The 23,275-nt window shown below is 35.8% G+C and overlaps 17 non-coding genes across 17 annotated transcripts; all 17 read right to left on the bottom strand.

The window, feature by feature from the left end:
• Nucleotides 1-170: 170 nt before the first annotated feature.
• Nucleotides 171-242, bottom strand: TRNAP-AGG (transfer RNA proline (anticodon AGG)). Its single transcript has one exon. It is a non-coding gene; the product is annotated as a tRNA-Pro (tRNA).
• Nucleotides 243-1,270: 1,028 nt separating this feature from the next.
• On the bottom strand, nucleotides 1,271-1,342 carry TRNAP-AGG (transfer RNA proline (anticodon AGG)). Its single transcript has one exon. It is a non-coding gene; the product is annotated as a tRNA-Pro (tRNA).
• Nucleotides 1,343-2,369: 1,027 nt separating this feature from the next.
• On the bottom strand, nucleotides 2,370-2,441 carry TRNAP-AGG (transfer RNA proline (anticodon AGG)). The gene has a single exon. It is a non-coding gene; the product is annotated as a tRNA-Pro (tRNA).
• Nucleotides 2,442-3,469: 1,028 nt separating this feature from the next.
• TRNAP-AGG (transfer RNA proline (anticodon AGG)) lies at nucleotides 3,470-3,541 on the bottom strand. Its single transcript has one exon. It is a non-coding gene; the product is annotated as a tRNA-Pro (tRNA).
• Nucleotides 3,542-4,569: 1,028 nt separating this feature from the next.
• Nucleotides 4,570-4,641, bottom strand: TRNAP-AGG (transfer RNA proline (anticodon AGG)). Its single transcript has one exon. It is a non-coding gene; the product is annotated as a tRNA-Pro (tRNA).
• A 1,027-nt stretch (nucleotides 4,642-5,668) lies between these two features.
• On the bottom strand, nucleotides 5,669-5,740 carry TRNAP-AGG (transfer RNA proline (anticodon AGG)). The gene has a single exon. It is a non-coding gene; the product is annotated as a tRNA-Pro (tRNA).
• Nucleotides 5,741-11,315: 5,575 nt separating this feature from the next.
• Nucleotides 11,316-11,387, bottom strand: TRNAP-AGG (transfer RNA proline (anticodon AGG)). Its single transcript has one exon. It is a non-coding gene; the product is annotated as a tRNA-Pro (tRNA).
• Nucleotides 11,388-12,416: 1,029 nt separating this feature from the next.
• TRNAP-AGG (transfer RNA proline (anticodon AGG)) lies at nucleotides 12,417-12,488 on the bottom strand. The gene has a single exon. It is a non-coding gene; the product is annotated as a tRNA-Pro (tRNA).
• A 1,029-nt stretch (nucleotides 12,489-13,517) lies between these two features.
• TRNAP-AGG (transfer RNA proline (anticodon AGG)) lies at nucleotides 13,518-13,589 on the bottom strand. The gene has a single exon. It is a non-coding gene; the product is annotated as a tRNA-Pro (tRNA).
• Nucleotides 13,590-14,983: 1,394 nt separating this feature from the next.
• Nucleotides 14,984-15,055, bottom strand: TRNAP-AGG (transfer RNA proline (anticodon AGG)). The gene has a single exon. It is a non-coding gene; the product is annotated as a tRNA-Pro (tRNA).
• A 1,028-nt stretch (nucleotides 15,056-16,083) lies between these two features.
• On the bottom strand, nucleotides 16,084-16,155 carry TRNAP-AGG (transfer RNA proline (anticodon AGG)). Its single transcript has one exon. It is a non-coding gene; the product is annotated as a tRNA-Pro (tRNA).
• Nucleotides 16,156-17,182: 1,027 nt separating this feature from the next.
• TRNAP-AGG (transfer RNA proline (anticodon AGG)) lies at nucleotides 17,183-17,254 on the bottom strand. Its single transcript has one exon. It is a non-coding gene; the product is annotated as a tRNA-Pro (tRNA).
• Nucleotides 17,255-18,354: 1,100 nt separating this feature from the next.
• On the bottom strand, nucleotides 18,355-18,426 carry TRNAP-AGG (transfer RNA proline (anticodon AGG)). Its single transcript has one exon. It is a non-coding gene; the product is annotated as a tRNA-Pro (tRNA).
• A 1,029-nt stretch (nucleotides 18,427-19,455) lies between these two features.
• On the bottom strand, nucleotides 19,456-19,527 carry TRNAP-AGG (transfer RNA proline (anticodon AGG)). The gene has a single exon. It is a non-coding gene; the product is annotated as a tRNA-Pro (tRNA).
• A 1,394-nt stretch (nucleotides 19,528-20,921) lies between these two features.
• TRNAP-AGG (transfer RNA proline (anticodon AGG)) lies at nucleotides 20,922-20,993 on the bottom strand. The gene has a single exon. It is a non-coding gene; the product is annotated as a tRNA-Pro (tRNA).
• Nucleotides 20,994-22,021: 1,028 nt separating this feature from the next.
• On the bottom strand, nucleotides 22,022-22,093 carry TRNAP-AGG (transfer RNA proline (anticodon AGG)). The gene has a single exon. It is a non-coding gene; the product is annotated as a tRNA-Pro (tRNA).
• A 1,027-nt stretch (nucleotides 22,094-23,120) lies between these two features.
• Nucleotides 23,121-23,192, bottom strand: TRNAP-AGG (transfer RNA proline (anticodon AGG)). The gene has a single exon. It is a non-coding gene; the product is annotated as a tRNA-Pro (tRNA).
• Nucleotides 23,193-23,275: the final 83 nt, after the last annotated feature.

Genomic DNA, 23,275 nt, shown 5'->3' with positions numbered 1-23,275 from the left:
TTAGCTTTGAAAGGTGATATCAGAAGCACCAGGAAATATATATATTGATGGTGGCATGCCAACATCTTCTCTTTGGAGCACTTGAAGGGTTTTGCTATAAGTGATTTTTGCTGACTATATTAAACACAGTTCGAAGCTACGTGTTTCAAAAGAAAAAACACCAAATGCTTGGGCTCGTCCGGGATTTGAACCCGGGACCTCTCGCACCCTAAGCGAGAATCATACCCCTAGACCAACGAGCCATTACATTAGTTGGGTTTTAGGAAAAAAATTGCCAGACTAACGCGCCAGACAGCGTTTGTGTTCTCAAAATAGAAACAAAGTTTTCGTTTTGAAGTGAGGATTTTAAAATTCCTCAATAGGATCTGTTTTTCCAATATCATTTTCATTGTATGGGTGAATTAACAGTTGAGGTTTATGTACGATGGTGATAAATCATATTGACTGTTGTCAAAGTTGAGTCTGCTTCTGGTCAAATTGCTGGGGAAGACTTAAAATGTCCATTCATTTCTTAATTGTTTATGAGGGCTTTGTTGGTTTAGGAGAAATTTGTGGTTCTAATATATGTTGGAAAAGCACATGAAGGATTTAACTTTCTTTCTCATATTCTGCATGCTATCACCATGTTGAAAATAAAGTAAAGATGTGCAGAGGAGAAATTAATTATAAATAGTCTTGTGCAAAATAATGTTTGGGGAGGTTGGCCTGGTTCCATAACTTGAATCCACAGTCGAACGTAACGACTGCCTTGAATTTACCTTTACAGTTTTATTCATCGATACATTCAGGCGTGTACTGGAAGGAATTTGATTCAAACCTACCCTCTCCATCACATATTTGCACAAGTCTAAGTATGAATAAAAATAGAATTCCGTATGTCAAAACATGTATTTTTTCCCCTTTGTTTGTTGTTAACAAAGATTTTGCAGTCTTAAGAAAGACTTTGCAGTCTTAAAAGCGTCATCGGAGCAGTTAGGACTTGCATTAATGACTTACGATAAACCATTGATTTTAAATGGTTGATAATGAAAACGACACATTTTTTATGATTTCTCTCATACATTTCTAAGTAAAAGCTAAACGAGTATTAATATAAGATGTTAGCTTTGAAAGGTGATATCAGAAGCACCAGGAAATATATATATTGATGGTGGCATGCCAACATCTTCTCTTTGGAGCACTTGAAGGGTTTTGCTATAAGTGATTTTTGCTGACTATATTAAACACAGTTCGAAGCTACGTGTTTCAAAAGAAAAAACACCAAATGCTTGGGCTCGTCCGGGATTTGAACCCGGGACCTCTCGCACCCTAAGCGAGAATCATACCCCTAGACCAACGAGCCATTACATTAGTTGGGTTTTAGGAAAAAAATTGCCAGACTAACGCGCCAGACAGCGTTTGTGTTCTCAAAATAGAAACAAAGTTTTCGTTTTGAAGTGAGGATTTTAAAATTCCTCAATAGGATCTGTTTTTCCAATATCATTTTCATTGTATGGGTGAATTAACAGTTGAGGTTTATGTACAATGGTGATAAATCATATTGACTGTTGTCAAAGTTGAGTCTGCTTCTGGTCAAATTGCTGGGGAAACTTAAAATGTCCATTCATTTCTTAATTGTTTATGAGGGCTTTGTTGGTTTAGGAGAAATTTGTGGTTCTAATATATGTTGGAAAAGCACATGAAGGATTTAACTTTCTTTCTCATATTCTGCATGCTATCACCATGTTGAAAATAAAGTAAAGATGTGCAGAGGAGAAATTAATTATAAATAGTCTTCTGCAAAATAATGTTTGGGGAGGTTGGCCTGGTTCCATAACTTGAATCCACAGTCGAACGTAACGACTGCCTTGAATTTACCTTTACAGTTTTATTCATCGATACATTCAGGCGTGTACTGGAAGGAATTTGATTCAAACCTACCCTCTCCATCACATATTTGCACAAGTCTAAGTATGAATAAAAATAGAATTCCGTATGTCAAAACATGTATTTTTTCCCCTTTGTTTGTTGTTAACAAAGATTTTGCAGTCTTAAGAAAGACTTTGCAGTCTTAAAAGCGTCATCGGAGCAGTTAGGACTTGCATTAATGACTTACGATAAACCATTGATTTTAAATGGTTGATAATGAAAACGACACATTTTTTATGATTTCTCTCATACATTTCTAAGTAAAAGCTAAACGAGTATTAATATAAGATGTTAGCTTTGAAAGGTGATATCAGAAGCACCAGGAAATATATATATTGATGGTGGCATGCCAACATCTTCTCTTTGGAGCACTTGAAGGGTTTTGCTATAAGTGATTTTTGCTGACTATATTAAACACAGTTCGAAGCTACGTGTTTCAAAAGAAAAAACACCAAATGCTTGGGCTCGTCCGGGATTTGAACCCGGGACCTCTCGCACCCTAAGCGAGAATCATACCCCTAGACCAACGAGCCATTACATTAGTTGGGTTTTAGGAAAAAAATTGCCAGACTAACGCGCCAGACAGCGTTTGTGTTCTCAAAATAGAAACAAAGTTTTCGTTTTGAAGTGAGGATTTTAAAATTCCTCAATAGGATCTGTTTTTCCAATATCATTTTCATTGTATGGGTGAATTAACAGTTGAGGTTTATGTACGATGGTGATAAATCATATTGACTGTTGTCAAAGTTGAGTCTGCTTCTGGTCAAATTGCTGGGGAAGACTTAAAATGTCCATTCATTTCTTAATTGTTTATGAGGGCTTTGTTGGTTTAGGAGAAATTTGTGGTTCTAATATATGTTGGAAAAGCACATGAAGGATTTAACTTTCTTTCTCATATTCTGCATGCTATCACCATGTTGAAAATAAAGTAAAGTTGTGCAGAGGAGAAATTAATTATAAATAGTCTTGTGCAAAATAATGTTTGGGGAGGTTGGCCTGGTTCCATAACTTGAATCCACAGTCGAACGTAACGACTGCCTTGAATTTACCTTTACAGTTTTATTCATCGATACATTCAGGCGAGTACTGGAAGGAATTTGATTCAAACCTACCCTCTCCATCACATATTTGCACAAGTCTAAGTATGAATAAAAATAGAATTCCGTATGTCAAAACATGTATTTTTTCCCCTTTGTTTGTTGTTAACAAAGATTTTGCAGTCTTAAGAAAGACTTTGCAGTCTTAAAAGCGTCATCGGAGCAGTTAGGACTTGCATTAATGACTTACGATAAACCATTGATTTTAAATGGTTGATAATGAAAACGACACATTTTTTATGATTTCTCTCATACATTTCTAAGTAAAAGCTAAACGAGTATTAATATAAGATGTTAGCTTTGAAAGGTGATATCAGAAGCACCAGGAAATATATATATTGATGGTGGCATGCCAACATCTTCTCTTTGGAGCACTTGAAGGGTTTTGCTATAAGTGATTTTTGCTGACTATATTAAACACAGTTCGAAGCTACGTGTTTCAAAAGAAAAAACACCAAATGCTTGGGCTCGTCCGGGATTTGAACCCGGGACCTCTCGCACCCTAAGCGAGAATCATACCCCTAGACCAACGAGCCATTACATTAGTTGGGTTTTAGGAAAAAAATTGCCAGACTAACGCGCCAGACAGCGTTTGTGTTCTCAAAATAGAAACAAAGTTTTCGTTTTGAAGTGAGGATTTTAAAATTCCTCAATAGGATCTGTTTTTCCAATATCATTTTCATTGTATGGGTGAATTAACAGTTGAGGTTTATGTACGATGGTGATAAATCATATTGACTGTTGTCAAAGTTGAGTCTGCTTCTGGTCAAATTGCTGGGGAAGACTTAAAATGTCCATTCATTTCTTAATTGTTTATGAGGGCTTTGTTGGTTTAGGAGAAATTTGTGGTTCTAATATATGTTGGAAAAGCACATGAAGGATTTAACTTTCTTTCTCATATTCTGCATGCTATCACCATGTTGAAAATAAAGTAAAGATGTGCAGAGGAGAAATTAATTATAAATAGTCTTGTGCAAAATAATGTTTGGGGAGGTTGGCCTGGTTCCATAACTTGAATCCACAGTCGAACGTAACGACTGCCTTGAATTTACCTTTACAGTTTTATTCATCGATACATTCAGGCGTGTACTGGAAGGAATTTGATTCAAACCTACCCTCTCCATCACATATTTGCACAAGTCTAAGTATGAATAAAAATAGAATTCCGTATGTCAAAACATGTATTTTTTCCCCTTTGTTTGTTGTTAACAAAGATTTTGCAGTCTTAAGAAAGACTTTGCAGTCTTAAAAGCGTCATCGGAGCAGTTAGGACTTGCATTAATGACTTACGATAAACCATTGATTTTAAATGGTTGATAATGAAAACGACACATTTTTTATGATTTCTCTCATACATTTCTAAGTAAAAGCTAAACGAGTATTAATATAAGATGTTAGCTTTGAAAGGTGATATCAGAAGCACCAGGAAATATATATATTGATGGTGGCATGCCAACATCTTCTCTTTGGAGCACTTGAAGGGTTTTGCTATAAGTGATTTTTGCTGACTATATTAAACACAGTTCGAAGCTACGTGTTTCAAAAGAAAAAACACCAAATGCTTGGGCTCGTCCGGGATTTGAACCCGGGACCTCTCGCACCCTAAGCGAGAATCATACCCCTAGACCAACGAGCCATTACATTAGTTGGGTTTTAGGAAAAAAATTGCCAGACTAACGCGCCAGACAGCGTTTGTGTTCTCAAAATAGAAACAAAGTTTTCGTTTTGAAGTGAGGATTTTAAAATTCCTCAATAGGATCTGTTTTTCCAATATCATTTTCATTGTATGGGTGAATTAACAGTTGAGGTTTATGTACAATGGTGATAAATCATATTGACTGTTGTCAAAGTTGAGTCTGCTTCTGGTCAAATTGCTGGGGAAACTTAAAATGTCCATTCATTTCTTAATTGTTTATGAGGGCTTTGTTGGTTTAGGAGAAATTTGTGGTTCTAATATATGTTGGAAAAGCACATGAAGGATTTAACTTTCTTTCTCATATTCTGCATGCTATCACCATGTTGAAAATAAAGTAAAGATGTGCAGAGGAGAAATTAATTATAAAAAGTCTTCTGCAAAATAATGTTTGGGGAGGTTGGCCTGGTTCCATAACTTGAATCCACAGTCGAACGTAACGACTGCCTTGAATTTACCTTTACAGTTTTATTCATCGATACATTCAGGCGTGTACTGGAAGGAATTTGATTCAAACCTACCCTCTCCATCACATATTTGCACAAGTCTAAGTATGAATAAAAATAGAATTCCGTATGTCAAAACATGTATTTTTTCCCCTTTGTTTGTTGTTAACAAAGATTTTGCAGTCTTAAGAAAGACTTTGCAGTCTTAAAAGCGTCATCTGAGCAGTTAGGACTTGCATTAATGACTTACGATAAACCATTGATTTTAAATGGTTGATAATGAAAACGACACATTTTTTATGATTTCTCTCATACATTTCTAAGTAAAAGCTAAACGAGTATTAATATAAGATGTTAGCTTTGAAAGGTGATATCAGAAGCACCAGGAAATATATATATTGATGGTGGCATGCCAACATCTTCTCTTTGGAGCACTTGAAGGGTTTTGCTATAAGTGATTTTTGCTGACTATATTAAACACAGTTCGAAGCTACGTGTTTCAAAAGAAAAAACACCAAATGCTTGGGCTCGTCCGGGATTTGAACCCGGGACCTCTCGCACCCTAAGCGAGAATCATACCCCTAGACCAACGAGCCATTACATTAGTTGGGTTTTAGGAAAAAAATTGCCAGACTAACGCGCCAGACAGCGTTTGTGTTCTCAAAATAGAAACAAAGTTTTCGTTTTGAAGTGAGGATTTTAAAATTCCTCAATAGGATCTGTTTTTCCAATATCATTTTCATTGTATGGGTGAATTAACAGTTGAGGTTTATGTACGATGGTGATAAATCATATTGACTGTTGTCAAAGTTGAGTCTGCTTCTGGTCAAATTGCTGGGGAAGACTTAAAATGTCCATTCATTTCTTAATTGTTTATGAGGGCTTTGTTGGTTTAGGAGAAATTTGTGGTTCTAATATATGTTGGAAAAGCACATGAAGGATTTAACTTTCTTTCTCATATTCTGCATGCTATCACCATGTTGAAAATAAAGTAAAGATGTGCAGAGGAGAAATTAATTATAAATAGTCTTGTGCAAAATAATGTTTGGGGAGGTTGGCCTGGTTCCATAACTTGAATCCACAGTCGAACGTAACGACTGCCTTGAATTTACCTTTACAGTTTTATTCATCGATACATTCAGGCGTGTACTGGAAGGAATTTGATTCAAACCTACCCTCTCCATCACATATTTGCACAAGTCTAAGTATGAATAAAAATAGAATTCCGTATGTCAAAACATATATTTTTTTCCCCTTTGTTTGTTGTTAACAAAGATTTTGCAGTCTTAAGAAAGACTTTGCAGTCTTAAAAGCGTCATCTGAGCAGTTAGGACTTGCATTAATGACTTACGATAAACCATTGATTTTAAATGGTTGATAATGAAAACGACACATTTTTTATGATTTCTCTCATACATTTCTAAGTAAAAGCTAAACGAGTATTAATATAAGATGTTAGCTTTGAAAGGTGATATCAGAAGCACCAGGAAATATATATATTGATGGTGGCATGCCAACATCTTCTCTTTGGAGCACTTGAAGGGTTTTGCTATAAGTGATTTTTGCTGACTATATTAAACACAGTTCGAAGCTACGTGTTTCAAAAGAAAAAACACCAAATGCTTGGGCTCGTCCGCGATTTGAACCCGGGACCTCTCGCACCCTAAGCGAGAATCATACCCCTAGACCAACGAGCCATTACATTAGTTGGGTTTTAGGAAAAAAATTGCCAGACTAACGCGCCAGACAGCGTTTGTGTTCTCAAAATAGAAACAAAGTTTTCGTTTTGAAGTGAGAATTTTAAAATTCCTCAATAGGATCTGTTTTTCCAATATCATTTTCATTGTATGGGTGAATTAACAGTTGAGGTTTATGTACGATGGTGATAAATCATATTGACTGTTGTCAAAGTTGAGTCTGCTTCTGGTCAAATTGCTGGGGAAGACTTAAAATGTCCATTCATTTCTTAATTGTTTATGAGGGCTTTGTTGGTTTAGGAGAAATTTGTGGTTCTAATATATGTTGGAAAAGCACATGAAGGATTTAACTTTCTTTCTCATATTCTGCATGCTATCACCATGTTGAAAATAAAGTAAAGATGTGCAGAGGAGAAATTAATTATAAATAGTCTTGTGAAAAATAATGTTTGGGGAGGTTGGCCTGGTTCCATAACTTGAATCCACAGTCGAACGTAACGACTGCCTTGAATTTACCTTTACAGTTTTATTCATCGATACATTCAGGCGTGTACTGGAAGGAATTTGATTCAAACCTACCCTCTCCATCACATATTTGCACAAGTCTAAGTATGAATAAAAATAGAATTCCGTATGTCAAAACATGTATTTTTTCCCGTTTGTTGTTAACAAAGATTTTGCAGTCTTAAGAAAGACTTTGCAGTCTTAACCCCTTAAGGACCAAACTTCTGGAATAAAAGGGGATCATGACGTGTCAGACATGTCATGTGTCCTTAAGGGGTTAAAAGCGTCATCTGAGCAGTTAGGACTTGCATTAATGACTTACGATAAATCATTGATTTTAAATGGTTGATAATGAAAACGACACATTTTTTATGATTTCTCTCATACATTTCTAAGTAAAAGCTAAACGAGTATTAATATAAGATGTTAGCTTTGAAAGGTGATATCAGAAGCACCAGGAAATATATATATTGATGGTGGCATGCCAACATCTTCTCTTTGGAGCACTTGAAGGGTTTTGCTATAAGTGATTTTTGCTGACTATATTAAACACAGTTCGAAGCTACGTGTTTCAAAAGAAAAAACACCAAATGCTTGGGCTCGTCTGGGATTTGAACCCGGGACCTCTCGCACCCTAAGCGAGAATCATACCCCTAGACCAACGAGCCATTACATTAGTTGGGTTTTAGGAAAAAAATTGCCAGACTAACGCGCCAGACAGCGTTTGTGTTCTCAAAATAGAAACAAAGTTTTCGTTTTGAAGTGAGGATTTTAAAATTCCTCAATAGGATCTGTTTTTCCAATATCATTTTCATTGTATGGGTGAATTAACAGTTGAGGTTTATGTACGATGGTGATAAATCATATTGACTGTTGTCAAAGTTGAGTCTGCTTCTGGTCAAATTGCTGGGGAAGACTTAAAATGTCCATTCATTTCTTAATTGTTTATGAGGGCTTTGTTGGTTTAGGAGAAATTTGTGGTTCTAATATATGTTGGAAAAGCACATGAAGGATTTAACTTTCTTTCTCATATTCTGCATGCTATCACCATGTTGAAAATAAAGTAAAGATGTGCAGAGGAGAAATTAATTATAAATAGTCTTGTGCAAAATAATGTTTGGGGAGGTTGGCCTGGTTCCATAACTTGAATCCACAGTCGAACGTAACGACTGCCTTGAATTTACCTTTACAGTTTTATTCATCGATACATTCAGGCGTGTACTGGAAGGAATTTGATTCAAACCTACCCTCTCCATCACATATTTGCACAAGTCTAAGTATGAATAAAAATAGAATTCCGTATGTCAAAACATGTATTTTTTCCCGTTTGTTGTTAACAAAGATTTTGCAGTCTTAAGAAAGACTTTGCAGTCTTAACCCCTTAAGGACCAAACTTCTGGAATAAAAGGGGATCATGACGTGTCAGACATGTCATGTGTCCTTAAGGGGTTAAAAGCGTCATCTGAGCAGTTAGGACTTGCATTAATGACTTACGATAAATCATTGATTTTAAATGGTTGATAATGAAAACGACACATTTTTTATGATTTCTCTCATACATTTCTAAGTAAAAGCTAAACGAGTATTAATATAAGATGTTAGCTTTGAAAGGTGATATCAGAAGCACCAGGAAATATATATATTGATGGTGGCATGCCAACATCTTCTCTTTGGAGCACTTGAAGGGTTTTGCTATAAGTGATTTTTGCTGACTATATTAAACACAGTTCGAAGCTACGTGTTTCAAAAGAAAAAACACCAAATGCTTGGGCTCGTCTGGGATTTGAACCCGGGACCTCTCGCACCCTAAGCGAGAATCATACCCCTAGACCAACGAGCCATTACATTAGTTGGGTTTTAGGAAAAAAATTGCCAGACTAACGCGCCAGACAGCGTTTGTGTTCTCAAAATAGAAACAAAGTTTTCGTTTTGAAGTGAGGATTTTAAAATTCCTCAATAGGATCTGTTTTTCCAATATCATTTTCATTGTATGGGTGAATTAACAGTTGAGGTTTATGTACGATGGTGATAAATCATATTGACTGTTGTCAAAGTTGAGTCTGCTTCTGGTCAAATTGCTGGGGAAGACTTAAAATGTCCATTCATTTCTTAATTGTTTATGAGGGCTTTGTTGGTTTAGGAGAAATTTGTGGTTCTAATATATGTTGGAAAAGCACATGAAGGATTTAACTTCCTTTCTCATATTCTGCATGCTATCACCATGTTGAAAATAAAGTAAAGATGTGCAGAGGAGAAATTAATTATAAATAGTCTTGTGCAAAATAATGTTTGGGGAGGTTGGCCTGGTTCCATAACTTGAATCCACAGTCGAACGTAACGACTGCCTTGAATTTACCTTTACAGTTTTATTCATCGATACATTCAGGCGTGTACTGGAAGGAATTTGATTCAAACCTACCCTCTCCATCACATATTTGCACAAGTCTAAGTATGAATAAAAATAGAATTCCGTATGTCAAAACATATATTTTTTTCCCCTTTGTTTGTTGTTAACAAAGATTTTGCAGTCTTAAGAAAGACTTTGCAGTCTTAAAAGCGTCATCTGAGCAGTTAGGACTTGCATTAATGACTTACGATAAACCATTGATTTTAAATGGTTGATAATGAAAACGACACATTTTTTATGATTTCTCTCATACATTTCTAAGTAAAAGCTAAACGAGTATTAATATAAGATGTTAGCTTTGAAAGGTGATATCAGAAGCACCAGGAAATATATATATTGATGGTGGCATGCCAACATCTTCTCTTTGGAGCACTTGAAGGGTTTTGCTATAAGTGATTTTTGCTGACTATATTAAACACAGTTCGAAGCTACGTGTTTCAAAAGAAAAAACACCAAATGCTTGGGCTCGTCCAGGATTTGAACCCGGGACCTCTCGCACCCTAAGCGAGAATCATACCCCTAGACCAACGAGCCATTACATTAGTTGGGTTTTAGGAAAAAAATTGCCAGACTAACGCGCCAGACAGCGTTTGTGTTCTCAAAATAGAAACAAAGTTTTCGTTTTGAAGTGAGGATTTTAAAATTCCTCAATAGGATCTGTTTTTCCAATATAATTTTCATTGTATGGGTGAATTAACAGTTGAGGTTTATGTACGATGGTGATAAATCATATTGACTGTTGTCAAAGTTGAGTCTGCTTCTGGTCAAATTGCTGGGGAAGACTTAAAATGTCCATTCATTTCTTAATTGTTTATGAGGGCTTTGTTGGTTTAGGAGAAATTTGTGGTTCTAATATATGTTGGAAAAGCACATGAAGGATTTAACTTTCTTTCTCATATTCTGCATGCTATCACCATGTTGAAAATAAAGTAAAGATGTGCAGAGGAGAAATTAATTATAAATAGTCTTGTGCAAAATAATGTTTGGGGAGGTTGGCCTGGTTCCATAACTTGAATCCACAGTCGAACGTAACGACTGCCTTGAATTTACCTTTACAGTTTTATTCATCGATACATTCAGGCGTGTACTGGAAGGAATTTGATTCAAACCTACCCTCTCCATCACATATTTGCACAAGTCTAAGTATGAATAAAAATAGAATTCCGTATGTCAAAACATATATTTTTTTCCCCTTTGTTTGTTGTTAACAAAGATTTTGCAGTCTTAAGAAAGACTTTGCAGTCTTAAAAGCGTCATCTGAGCAGTTAGGACTTGCATTAATGACTTACGATAAACCATTGATTTTAAATGGTTGATAATGAAAACGACACATTTTTTATGATTTCTCTCATACATTTCTAAGTAAAAGCTAAACGAGTATTAATATAAGATGTTAGCTTTGAAAGGTGATATCAGAAGCACCAGGAAATATATATATTGATGGTGGCATGCCAACATCTTCTCTTTGGAGCACTTGAAGGGTTTTGCTATAAGTGATTTTTGCTGACTATATTAAACACAGTTCGAAGCTACGTGTTTCAAAAGAAAAAACACCAAATGCTTGGGCTCGTCCGGGATTTGAACCCGGGACCTCTCGCACCCTAAGCGAGAATCATACCCCTAGACCAACGAGCCATTACATTAGTTGGGTTTTAGGAAAAAAATTGCCAGACTAACGCGCCAGACAGCGTTTGTGTTCTCAAAATAGAAACAAAGTTTTCGTTTTGAAGTGAGGATTTTAAAATTCCTCAATAGGATCTGTTTTTCCAATATCATTTTCATTGTATGGGTGAATTAACAGTTGAGGTTTATGTACGATGGTGATAAATCATATTGACTGTTGTCAAAGTTGAGTCTGCTTCTGGTCAAATTGCTGGGGAAGACTTAAAATGTCCATTCATTTCTTAATTGTTTATGAGGGCTTTGTTGGTTTAGGAGAAATTTGTGGTTCTAATATATGTTGGAAAAGCACATGAAGGATTTAACTTTCTTTCTCATATTCTGCATGCTATCACCATGTTGAAAATAAAGTAAAGATGTGCAGAGGAGAAATTAATTATAAATAGTCTTGTGCAAAATAATGTTTGGGGAGGTTGGCCTGGTTCCATAACTTGAATCCACAGTCGAACGTAACGACTGCCTTGAATTTACCTTTACAGTTTTATTCATCGATACATTCAGGCGTGTACTGGAAGGAATTTGATTCAAACCTACCCTCTCCATCACATATTTGCACAAGTCTAAGTATGAATAAAAATAGAATTCCGTATGTCAAAACATATATTTTTTTCCCCTTTGTTTGTTGTTAACAAAGATTTTGCAGTCTTAAGAAAGACTTTGCAGTCTTAAAAGCGTCATCTGAGCAGTTAGGACTTGCATTAATGACTTACGATAAACCATTGATTTTAAATGGTTGATAATGAAAACGACACATTTTTTATGATTTCTCTCATACATTTCTAAGTAAAAGCTAAACGAGTATTAATATAAGATGTTAGCTTTGAAAGGTGATATCAGAAGCACCAGGAAATATATATATTGATGGTGGCATGCCAACATCTTCTCTTTGGAGCACTTGAAGGGTTTTGCTATAAGTGATTTTTGCTGACTATATTAAACACAGTTCGAAGCTACGTGTTTCAAAAGAAAAAACACCAAATGCTTGGGCTCGTCCGGGATTTGAACCCGGGACCTCTCGCACCCTAAGCGAGAATCATACCCCTAGACCAACGAGCCATTACATTAGTTGGGTTTTAGGAAAAAAATTGCCAGACTAACGCGCCAGACAGCGTTTGTGTTCTCAAAATAGAAACAAAGTTTTCGTTTTGAAGTGAGGATTTTAAAATTCCTCAATAGGATCTGTTTTTCCAATATCATTTTCATTGTATGGGTGAATTAACAGTTGAGGTTTATGTACGATGGTGATAAATCATATTGACTGTTGTCAAAGTTGAGTCTGCTTCTGGTCAAATTGCTGGGGAAGACTTAAAATGTCCATTCATTTCTTAATTGTTTATGAGGGCTTTGTTGGTTTAGGAGAAATTTGTGGTTCTAATATATGTTGGAAAAGCACATGAAGGATTTAACTTTCTTTCTCATATTCTGCATGCTATCACCATGTTGAAAATAAAGTAAAGATGTGCAGAGGAGAAATTAATTATAAATAGTCTTGTGCAAAATAATGTTTGGGGAGGTTGGCCTGGTTCCATAACTTGAATCCACAGTCGAACGTAACGACTGCCTTGAATTTACCTTTACAGTTTTATTCATCGATACATTCAGGCGTGTACTGGAAGGAATTTGATTCAAACCTACCCTCTCCATCACATATTTGCACAAGTCTAAGTATGAATAAAAATAGAATTCCGTATGTCAAAACATATATTTTTTTCCCCTTTGTTTGTTGTTAACAAAGATTTTGCAGTCTTAAGAAAGACTTTGCAGTCTTAAAAGCGTCATCTGAGCAGTTAGGACTTGCATTAATGACTTACGATAAACCATTGATTTTAAATGGTTGATAATGAAAACGACACATTTTTTATGATTTCTCTCATACATTTCTAAGTAAAAGCTAAACGAGTATTAATATAAGATGTTAGCTTTGAAAGGTGATATCAGAAGCACCAGGAAATATATATATTGATGGTGGCATGCCAACATCTTCTCTTTGGAGCACTTGAAGGGTTTTGCTATAAGTGATTTTTGCTGACTATATTAAACACAGTTCGAAGCTACGTGTTTCAAAAGAAAAAACACCAAATGCTTGGGCTCGTCCGGGATTTGAACCCGGGACCTCTCGCACCCTAAGCGAGAATCATACCCCTAGACCAACGAGCCATTACATTAGTTGGGTTTTAGGAAAAAAATTGCCAGACTAACGCGCCAGACAGCGTTTGTGTTCTCAAAATAGAAACAAAGTTTTCGTTTTGAAGTGAGGATTTTAAAATTCCTCAATAGGATCTGTTTTTCCAATATCATTTTCATTGTATGGGTGAATTAACAGTTGAGGTTTATGTACGATGGTGATAAATCATATTGACTGTTGTCAAAGTTGAGTCTGCTTCTGGTCAAATTGCTGGGGAAGACTTAAAATGTCCATTCATTTCTTAATTGTTTATGAGGGCTTTGTTGGTTTAGGAGAAATTTGTGGTTCTAATATATGTTGGAAAAGCACATGAAGGATTTAACTTTCTTTCTCATATTCTGCATGCTATCACCATGTTGAAAATAAAGTAAAGATGTGCAGAGGAGAAATTAATTATAAATAGTCTTGTGCAAAATAATGTTTGGGGAGGTTGGCCTGGTTCCATAACTTGAATCCACAGTCGAACGTAACGACTGCCTTGAATTTACCTTTACAGTTTTATTCATCGATACATTCAGGCGTGTACTGGAAGGAATTTGATTCAAACCTACCCTCTCCATCACATATTTGCACAAGTCTAAGTATGAATAAAAATAGAATTCCGTATGTCAAAACATATATTTTTTTCCCCTTTGTTTGTTGTTGCAGAGGAGAAATTAAATTAAAGATGTGCAGAGGAGAAATTAATTATAAATAGTCTTGTGCAAAATAATGTTTGGGGAGGTTGACCTGGTTCCATAACTTGAATCCACAGTCGAACGTAATGACTGCCTTGAATTTACCTTTACAGTTTTATTCATCGATACATTCAGGCGTGTACTTGAAGGAATTTGATTCAAACCTACCCTCTCCATCACATATTTGCACGAGTCTAAGTATGAATAAAAATAGAATTCCGTATGTCAAAACATGTATTTTTTCCCGTTTGTTGTTAACAAAGATTTTGCAGTCTTAAGAAAGACTTTGCAGTCTTAACCCCTTAAGGACCAAACTTCTGGAATAAAAGGGGATCATGACGTGTCAGACATGTCATGTGTCCTTAAGGGGTTAAAAGCGTCATCTGAGCAGTTAGGACTTGCATTAATGACTTACGATAAATCATTGATTTTAAATGGTTGATAATGAAAACGACACATTTTTTATGATTTCTCTCATACATTTCTAAGTAAAAGCTAAACGAGTATTAATATAAGATGTTAGCTTTGAAAGGTGATATCAGAAGCACCAGGAAATATATATATTGATGGTGGCATGCCAACATCTTCTCTTTGGAGCACTTGAAGGGTTTTGCTATAAGTGATTTTTGCTGACTATATTAAACACAGTTCGAAGCTACGTGTTTCAAAAGAAAAAAGACCAAATGCTTGGGCTCGTCCGGGATTTGAACCCGGGACCTCTCGCACCCTAAGCGAGAATCATACCCCTAGACCAACGAGCCATTACATTAGTTGGGTTTTAGGAAAAAAATTGCCAGACTAACGCGCCAGACAGCGTTTGTGTTCTCAAAATAGAAACAAAGTTTTCGTTTTGAAGTGAGGATTTTAAAATTCCTCAATAGGATCTGTTTTTCCAATATCATTTTCATTGTATGGGTGAATTAACAGTTGAGGTTTATGTACGATGGTGATAAATCATATTGACTGTTGTCAAAGTTGAGTCTGCTTCTGGTCAAATTGCTGGGGAAGACTTAAAATGTCCATTCATTTCTTAATTGTTTATGAGGGCTTTGTTGGTTTAGGAGAAATTTGTGGTTCTAATATATGTTGGAAAAGCACATGAAGGATTTAACTTTCTTTCTCATATTCTGCATGCTATCACCATGTTGAAAATAAAGTAAAGATGTGCAGAGGAGAAATTAATTATAAATAGTCTTGTGCAAAATAATGTTTGGGGAGGTTGGCCTGGTTCCATAACTTGAATCCACAGTCGAACGTAACGACTGCCTTGAATTTACCTTTACAGTTTTATTCATCGATACATTCAGGCGTGTACTGGAAGGAATTTGATTCAAACCTACCCTCTCCATCACATATTTGCACAAGTCTAAGTATGAATAAAAATAGAATTCCGTATGTCAAAACATGTATTTTTTCCCCTTTGTTTGTTGTTAACAAAGATTTTGCAGTCTTAAGAAAGACTTTGCAGTCTTAAAAGCGTCATCGGAGCAGTTAGGACTTGCATTAATGACTTACGATAAACCATTGATTTTAAATGGTTGATAATGAAAACGACACATTTTTTATGATTTCTCTCATACATTTCTAAGTAAAAGCTAAACGAGTATTAATATAAGATGTTAGCTTTGAAAGGTGATATCAGAAGCACCAGGAAATATATATATTGATGGTGGCATGCCAACATCTTCTCTTTGGAGCACTTGAAGGGTTTTGCTATAAGTGATTTTTGCTGACTATATTAAACACAGTTCGAAGCTACGTGTTTCAAAAGAAAAAACACCAAATGCTTGGGCTCGTCCGGGATTTGAACCCGGGACCTCTCGCACCCTAAGCGAGAATCATACCCCTAGACCAACGAGCCATTACATTAGTTGGGTTTTAGGAAAAAAATTGCCAGACTAACGCGCCAGACAGCGTTTGTGTTCTCAAAATAGAAACAAAGTTTTCGTTTTGAAGTGAGGATTTTAAAATTCCTCAATAGGATCTGTTTTTCCAATATCATTTTCATTGTATGGGTGAATTAACAGTTGAGGTTTATGTACAATGGTGATAAATCATATTGACTGTTGTCAAAGTTGAGTCTGCTTCTGGTCAAATTGCTGGGGAAACTTAAAATGTCCATTCATTTCTTAATTGTTTATGAGGGCTTTGTTGGTTTAGGAGAAATTTGTGGTTCTAATATATGTTGGAAAAGCACATGAAGGATTTAACTTTCTTTCTCATATTCTGCATGCTATCACCATGTTGAAAATAAAGTAAAGATGTGCAGAGGAGAAATTAATTATAAATAGTCTTCTGCAAAATAATGTTTGGGGAGGTTGGCCTGGTTCCATAACTTGAATCCACAGTCGAACGTAACGACTGCCTTGAATTTACCTTTACAGTTTTATTCATCGATACATTCAGGCGTGTACTGGAAGGAATTTGATTCAAACCTACCCTCTCCATCACCTATTTGCACAAGTCTAAGTATGAATAAAAATAGAATTCCGTATGTCAAAACATGTATTTTTTCCCCTTTGTTTGTTGTTAACAAAGATTTTGCAGTCTTAAGAAAGACTTTGCAGTCTTAAAAGCGTCATCTGAGCAGTTAGGACTTGCATTAATGACTTACGATAAACCATTGATTTTAAATGGTTGATAATGAAAACGACACATTTTTTATGATTTCTCTCATACATTTCTAAGTAAAAGCTAAACGAGTATTAATATAAGATGTTAGCTTTGAAAGGTGATATCAGAAGCACCAGGAAATATATATATTGATGGTGGCATGCCAACATCTTCTCTTTGGAGCACTTGAAGGGTTTTGCTATAAGTGATTTTTGCTGACTATATTAAACACAGTTCGAAGCTACGTGTTTCAAAAGAAAAAACACCAAATGCTTGGGCTCGTCCGGGATTTGAACCCGGGACCTCTCGCACCCTAAGCGAGAATCATACCCCTAGACCAACGAGCCATTACATTAGTTGGGTTTTAGGAAAAAAATTGCCAGACTAACGCGCCAGACAGCGTTTGTGTTCTCAAAATAGAAACAAAGTTTTCGTTTTGAAGTGAGGATTTTAAAATTCCTCAATAGGATCTGTTTTTCCAATATCATTTTCATTGTATGGGTGAATTAACAGTTGAGGTTTATGTACGATGGTGATAAATCATATTGACTGTTGTCAAAGTTGAGTCTGCTTCTGGTCAAATTGCTGGGGAAGACTTAAAATGTCCATTCATTTCTTAATTGTTTATGAGGGCTTTGTTGGTTTAGGAGAAATTTGTGGTTCTAATATATGTTGGAAAAGCACATGAAGGATTTAACTTTCTTTCTCATATTCTGCATGCTATCACCATGTTGAAAATAAAGTAAAGATGTGCAGAGGAGAAATTAATTATAAATAGTCTTGTGCAAAATAATGTTTGGGGAGGTTGACCTGGTTCCATAACTTGAATCCACAGTCGAACGTAATGACTGCCTTGAATTCACCTTTACAGTTTTATTCATCGATACATTCAGGCGTGTACTTGAAGGAATTTGATTCAAACCTACCCTCTCCATCACATATTTGCACGAGTCTAAGTATGAATAAAAATAGAATTCCGTATGTCAAAACATGTATTTTTTCCCGTTTGTTGTTAACAAAGATTTTGCAGTCTTAAGAAAGACTTTGCAGTCTTAACCCCTTAAGGACCAAACTTCTGGAATAAAAGGGGATCATGACGTGTCAGACATGTCATGTGTCCTTAAGGGGTTAAAAGCGTCATCTGAGCAGTTAGGACTTGCATTAATGACTTACGATAAATCATTGATTTTAAATGGTTGATAATGAAAACGACACATTTTTTATGATTTCTCTCATACATTTCTAAGTAAAAGCTAAACGAGTATTAATATAAGATGTTAGCTTTGAAAGGTGATATCAGAAGCACCAGGAAATATATATATTGATGGTGGCATGCCAACATCTTCTCTTTGGAGCACTTGAAGGGTTTTGCTATAAGTGATTTTTGCTGACTATATTAAACACAGTTCGAAGCTACGTGTTTCAAAAGAAAAAACACCAAATGCTTGGGCTCGTCCGGGATTTGAACCCGGGACCTCTCGCACCCTAAGCGAGAATCATACCCCTAGACCAACGAGCCATTACATTAGTTGGGTTTTAGGAAAAAAATTGCCAGACTAACGCGCCAGACAGCGTTTGTGTTCTCAAAATAGAAACAAAGTTTTCGTTTTGAAGTGAGGATTTTAAAATTCCTCAATAGGATCTGTTTTTCCAATATCATTTTCATTGTATGGGTGAATTAACAGTTGAGGTTTATGTACGATGGTGATAAATCATATTGACTGTTGTCAAAGTTGAGTCTGCTTCTGGTCAAATTGCTGGGGAAGACTTAAAATGTCCATTCATTTCTTAATTGTTTATGAGGGCTTTGTTGGTTTAGGAGAAATTTGTGGTTCTAATATATGTTGGAAAAGCACATGAAGGATTTAACTTTCTTTCTCATATTCTGCATGCTATCACCATGTTGAAAATAAAGTAAAGATGTGCAGAGGAGAAATTAATTATAAATAGTCTTGTGCAAAATAATGTTTGGGGAGGTTGGCCTGGTTCCATAACTTGAATCCACAGTCGAACGTAACGACTGCCTTGAATTTACCTTTACAGTTTTATTCATCGATACATTCAGGCGTGTACTGGAAGGAATTTGATTCAAACCTACCCTCTCCATCACATATTTGCACAAGTCTAAGTATGAATAAAAATAGAATTCCGTATGTCAAAACATATATTTTTTTCCCCTTTGTTTGTTGTTAACAAAGATTTTGCAGTCTTAAGAAAGACTTTGCAGTCTTAAAAGCGTCATCTGAGCAGTTAGGACTTGCATTAATGACTTACGATAAACCATTGATTTTAAATGGTTGATAATGAAAACGACACATTTTTTATGATTTCTCTCATACATTTCTAAGTAAAAGCTAAACGAGTATTAATATAAGATGTTAGCTTTGAAAGGTGATATCAGAAGCACCAGGAAATATATATATTGATGGTGGCATGCCAACATCTTCTCTTTGGAGCACTTGAAGGGTTTTGCTATAAGTGATTTTTGCTGACTATATTAAACACAGTTCGAAGCTACGTGTTTCAAAAGAAAAAACACCAAATGCTTGGGCTCGTCCGGGATTTGAACCCGGGACCTCTCGCACCCTAAGCGAGAATCATACCCCTAGACCAACGAGCCATTACATTAGTTGGGTTTTAGGAAAAAAATTGCCAGACTAACGCGCCAGACAGCGTTTGTGTTCTCAAAATAGAAACAAAGTTTTCGTTTTGAAGTGAGGATTTTAAAATTCCTCAATAGGATCTGTTTTTCCAATATCATTTTCATTGTATGGGTGAATTAACAGTTGAGGTTTATGTACGATGGTGATAAATCATATTGACTGTTGTCAAAGTTGAGTCTGCTTCTGGTCAAATTGCTGGGGAAGACTTAAAATGTCCATTCATTTCTTAATTGTTTATGAGGGCTTTGTTGGTTTAGGAGAAATTTGTGGTTCTAATATATGTTGGAAAAGCACATGAAGGATTTAACTTTCTTTCTCATATTCTGCATGCTATCACCATGTTGAAAATAAAGTAAAGATGTGCAGAGGAGAAATTAATTATAAATAGTCTTGTGCAAAATAATGTTTGGGGAGGTTGGCCTGGTTCCATAACTTGAATCCACAGTCGAACGTAACGACTGCCTTGAATTTACCTTTACAGTTTTATTCATCGATACATTCAGGCGTGTACTGGAAGGAATTTGATTCAAACCTACCCTCTCCATCACATATTTGCACAAGTCTAAGTATGAATAAAAATAGAATTCCGTATGTCAAAACATATATTTTTTTCCCCTTTGTTTGTTGTTGCAGAGGAGAAATTAAATTAAAGATGTGCAGAGGAGAAATTAATTATAAATAGTCTTGTGCAAAATAATGTTTGGGGAGGTTGACCTGGTTCCATAACTTGAATCCACAGTCGAACGTAATGACTGCCTTGAATTTACCTTTACAGTTTTATTCATCGATACATTCAGGCGTGTACTTGAAGGAATTTGATTCAAACCTACCCTCTCCATCACATATTTGCACGAGTCTAAGTATGAATAAAAATAGAATTCCGTATGTCAAAACATGTATTTTTTCCCGTTTGTTGTTAACAAAGATTTTGCAGTCTTAAGAAAGACTTTGCAGTCTTAACCCCTTAAGGACCAAACTTCTGGAATAAAAGGGGATCATGACGTGTCAGACATGTCATGTGTCCTTAAGGGGTTAAAAGCGTCATCTGAGCAGTTAGGACTTGCATTAATGACTTACGATAAATCATTGATTTTAAATGGTTGATAATGAAAACGACACATTTTTTATGATTTCTCTCATACATTTCTAAGTAAAAGCTAAACGAGTATTAATATAAGATGTTAGCTTTGAAAGGTGATATCAGAAGCACCAGGAAATATATATATTGATGGTGGCATGCCAACATCTTCTCTTTGGAGCACTTGAAGGGTTTTGCTATAAGTGATTTTTGCTGACTATATTAAACACAGTTCGAAGCTACGTGTTTCAAAAGAAAAAAGACCAAATGCTTGGGCTCGTCCGGGATTTGAACCCGGGACCTCTCGCACCCTAAGCGAGAATCATACCCCTAGACCAACGAGCCATTACATTAGTTGGGTTTTAGGAAAAAAATTGCCAGACTAACGCGCCAGACAGCGTTTGTGTTCTCAAAATAGAAACAAAGTTTTCGTTTTGAAGTGAGGATTTTAAAATTCCTCAATAGGATCTGTTTTTCCAATATCATTTTCATTGTATGGGTGAATTAACAGTTGAGGTTTATGTACGATGGTGATAAATCATATTGACTGTTGTCAAAGTTGAGTCTGCTTCTGGTCAAATTGCTGGGGAAGACTTAAAATGTCCATTCATTTCTTAATTGTTTATGAGGGCTTTGTTGGTTTAGGAGAAATTTGTGGTTCTAATATATGTTGGAAAAGCACATGAAGGATTTAACTTTCTTTCTCATATTCTGCATGCTATCACCATGTTGAAAATAAAGTAAAGATGTGCAGAGGAGAAATTAATTATAAATAGTCTTGTGCAAAATAATGTTTGGGGAGGTTGGCCTGGTTCCATAACTTGAATCCACAGTCGAACGTAACGACTGCCTTGAATTTACCTTTACAGTTTTATTCATCGATACATTCAGGCGTGTACTGGAAGGAATTTGATTCAAACCTACCCTCTCCATCACATATTTGCACAAGTCTAAGTATGAATAAAAATAGAATTCCGTATGTCAAAACATGTATTTTTTCCCCTTTGTTTGTTGTTAACAAAGATTTTGCAGTCTTAAGAAAGACTTTGCAGTCTTAAAAGCGTCATCGGAGCAGTTAGGACTTGCATTAATGACTTACGATAAACCATTGATTTTAAATGGTTGATAATGAAAACGACACATTTTTTATGATTTCTCTCATACATTTCTAAGTAAAAGCTAAACGAGTATTAATATAAGATGTTAGCTTTGAAAGGTGATATCAGAAGCACCAGGAAATATATATATTGATGGTGGCATGCCAACATCTTCTCTTTGGAGCACTTGAAGGGTTTTGCTATAAGTGATTTTTGCTGACTATATTAAACACAGTTCGAAGCTACGTGTTTCAAAAGAAAAAACACCAAATGCTTGGGCTCGTCCGGGATTTGAACCCGGGACCTCTCGCACCCTAAGCGAGAATCATACCCCTAGACCAACGAGCCATTACATTAGTTGGGTTTTAGGAAAAAAATTGCCAGACTAACGCGCCAGACAGCGTTTGTGTTCTCAAAATAGAAACAAAGTTTTCGTTTTGAAGTGAGGATTTTAAAATTCCTCAATAGGATCTGTTTTTCCAATATCATTTTCATTGTATGGGTGAATTAACAGTTGAGGTTTATGTACAATGGTGATAAATCATATTGACTGTTGTCAAAGTTGAGTCTGCTTCTGGTCAAATTGCTGGGGAAACTTAAAATGTCCATTCATTTCTTAATTGTTTATGAGGGCTTTGTTGGTTTAGGAGAAATTTGTGGTTCTAATATATGTTGGAAAAGCACATGAAGGATTTAACTTTCTTTCTCATATTCTGCATGCTATCACCATGTTGAAAATAAAGTAAAGATGTGCAGAGGAGAAATTAATTATAAATAGTCTTCTGCAAAATAATGTTTGGGGAGGTTGGCCTGGTTCCATAACTTGAATCCACAGTCGAACGTAACGACTGCCTTGAATTTACCTTTACAGTTTTATTCATCGATACATTCAGGCGTGTACTGGAAGGAATTTGATTCAAACCTACCCTCTCCATCACCTATTTGCACAAGTCTAAGTATGAATAAAAATAGAATTCCGTATGTCAAAACATGTATTTTTTCCCCTTTGTTTGTTGTTAACAAAGATTTTGCAGTCTTAAGAAAGACTTTGCAGTCTTAAAAGCGTCATCTGAGCAGTTAGGACTTGCATTAATGACTTACGATAAACCATTGATTTTAAATGGTTGATAATGAAAACGACACATTTTTTATGATTTCTCTCATACATTTCTAAGTAAAAGCTAAACGAGTATTAATATAAGATGTTAGCTTTGAAAGGTGATATCAGAAGCACCAGGAAATATATATATTGATGGTGGCATGCCAACATCTTCTCTTTGGAGCACTTGAAGGGTTTTGCTATAAGTGATTTTTGCTGACTATATTAAACACAGTTCGAAGCTACGTGTTTCAAAAGAAAAAACACCAAATGCTTGGGCTCGTCCGGGATTTGAACCCGGGACCTCTCGCACCCTAAGCGAGAATCATACCCCTAGACCAACGAGCCATTACATTAGTTGGGTTTTAGGAAAAAAATTGCCAGACTAACGCGCCAGACAGCGTTTGTGTTCTCAAAATAGAAACAAAGTT

The sequence above is a fragment of the Pelobates fuscus genome, chromosome 6 (assembly GCF_036172605.1).
Source record: "Pelobates fuscus isolate aPelFus1 chromosome 6, aPelFus1.pri, whole genome shotgun sequence".
Taxonomy (NCBI): Eukaryota; Metazoa; Chordata; class Amphibia; order Anura; family Pelobatidae; genus Pelobates; species Pelobates fuscus.
The sequence above is the reverse complement of the archived record's forward strand: the minus strand, read 5'-3'. Positions and strand labels throughout refer to the sequence as shown.